The sequence below is a fragment of the Dysidea avara genome, chromosome 8, assembly GCF_963678975.1.
Source record: "Dysidea avara chromosome 8, odDysAvar1.4, whole genome shotgun sequence".
Taxonomy (NCBI): Eukaryota; Metazoa; Porifera; class Demospongiae; order Dictyoceratida; family Dysideidae; genus Dysidea; species Dysidea avara.
Genome location: NC_089279.1, coordinates 31560831 through 31566830, shown reverse-complemented (window position 1 = coordinate 31566830; position 6000 = coordinate 31560831).

The following is a 6000-nucleotide window of genomic DNA, read 5'->3' as shown; positions in this document are numbered from 1 at the left end:
GTTTGTTGGACACTACATGACCAATGTTATCTTGTAGTACAATTGAATAGTTGTGTTGTTGGTCTTGTGGTGGACTGATTCCAAATCCAGGTACCAACCACTGCTCATATTGGAATAAGCACAAAAAACTAAATTTATCATGATCATTAGCTGCATAGAACACTATTGAAAAATTGTTTGCTATTATGTCAAGTTTGGTTTGTTGTGCTAGTGTAATGTATTCCAAAACAACGCAGTAGTTTGCTTGGTTCAGTGAAAATGTTATGTGATTACTAAGAAAAATTTTATTGTTAACTGAGTGTATGATAGCTACATGGTTTACTATTTTAGTGAATATCACTGGTCCTATAAGCATTAGTTTAGTGCTTTCTACCCATAAGACAGAATGGGCATCTTTGAGCATTGAAAATGATGTGTTGAAAATATTTACTACTAATGCAGGATATGGTAATGCTATGCTCACGTATGTTCTAATAATTACAGATGAGTTTATGTTAGTAAATCTACAGTGCATTATAGAAATTAGTGAAAATGCAAGCCCATAAATGTCTGTAATTGCCAATATTATTCCTGGACCATGTTTACCAATGATCTTGGTAAACAAACAGTTTTCAAAACGAATTGCATTAGCATATGGGATGTTCTGTGCTGTATTGCTATTAATTATTGTAATTGAAATAATATTTTCAGTAACCTTTGTAGCAGTTAACTCCATTTCTTTGATGAATACCATATTGGCACCTTTGCTGGTTGAAGATGTAATATTCATAGCTTTATCCCAGCTCAGTTGTATTTGTATTATAAAGAGTTGAATTAAATAATGGTGTTGGTAAAAGAGAAGTTCTATGGCTCTGCGTTTGCACAAGGAGTGTCCAATGTGATGGTAGTTTCTTATCACCATAAAACTGTTACTTCTTGTCATGTTATGAGTTATCAGTAAATGGCTAGATGTGATATTGACTAAATAACTTTCTCCTACAACATTAGCCACTACCAATCCACACTGCTGATACTGGCACACAAACAGTGAATCCATCAACTTAATATTTGAACAATTATAAAACTTCAGAACCAGAGATGCAATTACAACCTGTTCTTGAGAAACACCGCATTCATTTACACTTAAAGATCTAAACATAATGTTCTCTGAACTGTTTATGAATATATGGGCTGATTTAGTACAGTAAATGATAGTATTATTCTTTTCTTCTAGGTCAGTTCCTTGTAGCGTTAAGTTATGTACATCCTGAATAACCAGGTCAGTAAGAAGGTGATGTTTACCTGGTAGGAATATTAGTTGAGTATTAGAAGTGAAATATTTCTCAGTGTTATTAAGGTAGTGCTGCAGGGTATTGTTTACATCATTGGTATCCACGTAGTGATCATCAGGTACCACATAATATACGACACAATTTGTAGTGGTGTGTGTTAAACATGTAATCAATAGCGGTAGCAAATATACATCATACATCTCTAAAGCAAATTAGAGTGACCACTACTATACACAAGTTCAAATTGAACTCTGCATAGTCACTTTCATGCTTTTATTGTAATTTCAAATTCACCATTAGCATATGTAGTTATTGTGTACTTGTCACAAGTTGAAAAACAAAACACAAAAACTGAAATCTCCACCATGCATGCAGGGATTTTGTAACCTAATGTGTACAAATGTATAACTACATGCAGCTATTGTAAACTAAATAAAATCAAACACTAAACAAAATCTGTTGACACTCACTCCGTGTTTAGTGCATACAGTCTTGACAACTTTACAGTTTCATCATCACTATAACAAACATCAAATCAAAAATAATAACACTATTATAGATTTCAAAACACCTTTTATGTTCTTAAGAGAGTTTTTGTATGAATTGTAATAGAAAGAAGAAGTAGACGGTTATGTAACCAAGCACCTTTGCACTTACAGAACATTATCGTGATATAAAACTGATAATGGAACTCTAAATACACATGCACACTGCAGGACTTATACTCAACTACATCGTCCAGGGAAGGCTAAGGACTTTTACTAATATTAACAGACCAAAATTCGCTATAAATTCTTAAGAAAAACTCAATATTTATAAGAGATAATAACTATGCCCAATGCAGGATTATCCCAAAATTATATATCGTACCTTGCAATACAATTATAGCGACAATCACACAATGGCATAAACCATCATTATTAATTTGTATCTTTATTACCATCACCTCTGATAAAATGTGGTCAATATTTTATTGGAATGTGATTATGCATTAAATAAATCCACTGCAACTATAACCCCAGCATAACACCACCAAGTAGTTACACTTAGAGGGAAATTAATTAATGACTTTATGGTGATGATTGAAATAGCTACATTACATTAAATTATACTGTAGGTTGATTGGGGGTGACATGCAGCACCGAATAAACACTCTTACAATTTTGAGACTCAGAGCTACATCTTGAGCAATGATGGTGACTAATATCCACTAGTCAAACTCCAATCTGTCTTGTAAGTGATCACAATCAATAGAACAATGGAAGTCTACTACAGCATGTAATGTCAACTGCAACACATCTCTCATGTGAAAGGCCCTCATATAGAGGGTCATCATCTGTTTCATATTCATCCTTGGAGCTTTTTCATTCAAACTCAATTTCCCAGTAATGTTGGCTTCGCCTTCAACATTATGTTCAAGTGTGCATGATAGTGTCCCTTTTGTTTTAACCAGTAAGGACCAAAAGACCAATACACTCAGAATTCCAATGGGACCCAAAGACCACAATGTCCAGGGCAGCAATAGCAGCGAAAGTTCAACCAAACCTTTCTTCTCTTGGGTCACCACTTTTCATAGCCTGATCAACTGCCACTGATCCACAACTGTTTGGACTGTTGCTCTAGGCAGCCAAGCTATCATGACAAAATTACATTTTCCTTGTTTAAATTCAATATTATGTACCCCCAGGAGCAATAACACTAACTGCTTTAGAAATCAATGGTAATGGCACTAATGTGGTCTCAGTCAACTGGACTATAAGCGATGTTTAAGAGGCATGGTCTTTCATGCCTTGCTTTTCACAGTACTACCAATAAGATGCCAAGAAACATCCGGGAGTGGAATTCGCTGCCACCGCATCTAAATGAACTGAACAGTTTAGCTACATTTTAAACTTGATTGAACAGCACTTATAATTTGTAATTGTTTGGGCTTAATCAGCTTTGCTGTCTGCCTTTTTCCCCCAAATATTAATAATAATAATGCTTGTATTTTATGATCAATTGCTGTAATACAGCTAGACCATCAAAGGGCATGTTCCTCAATCGTTATTAGTCCAGCAAGATCATAAAGGGGCATGTCAATGAATTGTAATTGGTCCTGCAGGTCAGAGATTCGGTACATGTAGTGTCTACTAACTGTCTTCTGCCAGTGATGTCTCTCAACGAAACAGTATGAATGCTTTAAATATGGCATCTACATAAGCAAAGTGTCAATAACACCTTGATATGGTTTTGTAGCATGAAGAAGATGACTAGCTGGATTGAAAATAAAAGGAAATACAAGGCACAGAGGGCAAGCACCCATCAGAACCCCAAAAGTGGTGAGTTTGCTATTGTGACAAAAATGGTGGTCATATGATGTGTCATTTAGCCTCTAGCCTTGCAACCATGGTCAGGCAGGCAGACTAAAATTTGGGTTTTGGAAGTTTGTAAAATAAAAAATTCAGTATTGGAGTGTGTATGATTTTCTGTAGATTTAATGCTATATTTGACATTCAACGCACTAACCTATTCCATTAAGGTGCTTTCCACTGTTTAAGGTATTTCTGGGGTAGTTTTTAGAGGCAGTATTTTGGAGGATGTGTGTCATTTAGGGGATCCCTACTAACATACTGTATGATACCTATAATCATGTTCCCATCAACAGCATAAAATGCTACTCTTAACGGTAGTTGTAAACCAATAGAATCTGTCCTAATTTGGACCTTAGTAAACATTCAGTAGTGACTGTTGGTGTATTTACAAGGATTTGCTGATAAAATTGCTAAGACAAAATACAAGATTAATGACAAGACAAGGTATAATGTCAATCATTGACTGATACATTTGAATTGAGATAGTGTCCTTGTAAATACAGTACTATATGCTGTATTGAATACTATGGTAATAGTGTGAGGTATAGAAAAAGACACACAATGAACAGAACTGAATTTCAGTCCAAACAATTGAACTTCTGCATCAACTGTCCACACCAGTGTAGGGAAGGCTATATACAGTACAAAACACTGGATACAGTATGTAATATCATAATAAATGTTGTATATATAAGACAATAGAAATAGTGTAGCCAGAACATAGGGCTTTGTGTGCAGTAAGCCTCTGTACTCTATTAGAGTATTAACTTGTTATGATAAGCAATGTAGCAAGGTAACTACATTTTAGCATAGTCTTGTAAAATCAAGGTGCATGGAGAAATAAAGTTACTGTAGAACATACTACTCAACATCAGTATACTTCATAAAGAGAAGAAAAGGAAACATCACCACCAACTTGTTGGTAGCAATTGCTCAAGAAGACTCCAACTATCACAAAATCTCATCTTTAATGCCATAGGATTCAATTTTTACTAGCTATGTGGAACTTAATCAAAATTATGCCTTTGACAGAGCCAATATAACCAACACCTACTTGGAGTTTGTTATTGAATGCCTTGGCAAAGTCATCAGTAACAGTAAACAGTTGTGATTCACAGGAATGCTTTGGCCTAAAGCCTAACTGACAACATATATGTTATGTGCTTCCAAGTGTTTCATAGTCTGGCTTACAAGTAATATGCAATAGTTCCATTACTTTGCAAACAATATATGTTACTGAAACTCATGTGTCCAGGGCTATAGATATTTTGCCAGATTTAAAGATTTTAGTGACATAAGCTACTAGTAATTTCCATTGTCTTGGTATATACCAGTTGATAACGATTTATTGTTGAAAGAGATGGGTCAGCATAGGAGTAATTTCAATAGCAGTATGTTTTAGAACATGTTCAGAGATACACACACCCCTGTAGATTAGGAACCAACATGCATCAATAATAATGTTCATAATTATTAATGATTATTGTAGAAGTTCAATATGAAACTGCTTAGTCGCAAGTTTAGAAACATTCCAAATTACTATTTGGATATACTAAATTTGTAACAGTTATTACTACAACTTTAATATCTATTTCAAAGTAAATCACAGCCGGTAAACTTCAATGTTTGCAAGTCAATAAATGTAATCACATAGTCCAACAAGTGAATGTGTTACAATATAATACTCTCAATAGCACCTTGATGTATTATTTTGAAATACGTCAACCGATTATAGTATTACACTTGTTTGTCTAGATCCCTTGACAAAAACCTGTACTACTAATTTGATTGGCTAAAATATTGTGGTGTATTTCTATTATAAGTAAATGTCCGACTTGCACAAAACATGGGTTATACTAGGTACGTAGAGCATGTCAGTTAGCAGTATAATTAGGTGGTGGTTCTGAAATATATTCAGGTTGTGTTCCTGCATACTGCAAATTAACACAGCAAACAGCAGGTAGTTGAGTTTGACTGTACAGTAGAGGATTGGGAGAAAGTGATGATATTAACATTTGTTGGTCTGGTTTTGGAGTACTAAAATGGTGATGCCTCCAACAGATAATAGCAACAATTACTGAGGTGCCAATAAAAACAAATCCAGAAATGATAATACCATGCAACAATAGGTAGCACATTAGGCAAACTGCTACCAGTTGAATGATCATGATAATGATAATTATGATAATTAGCCATGGAAGAATCTAAAATCAATAATAACACAACAATAATTAATGTGCCATATAACTACAAACATACATAGGAAAACTACATACTGACAGAATATTCACAAAATCTCTCATAATGATGTCATATGACTTATACCGTAGTGCTCCATTATTATTTCAGTTCCCATGAACCTTTACAGAGAATTT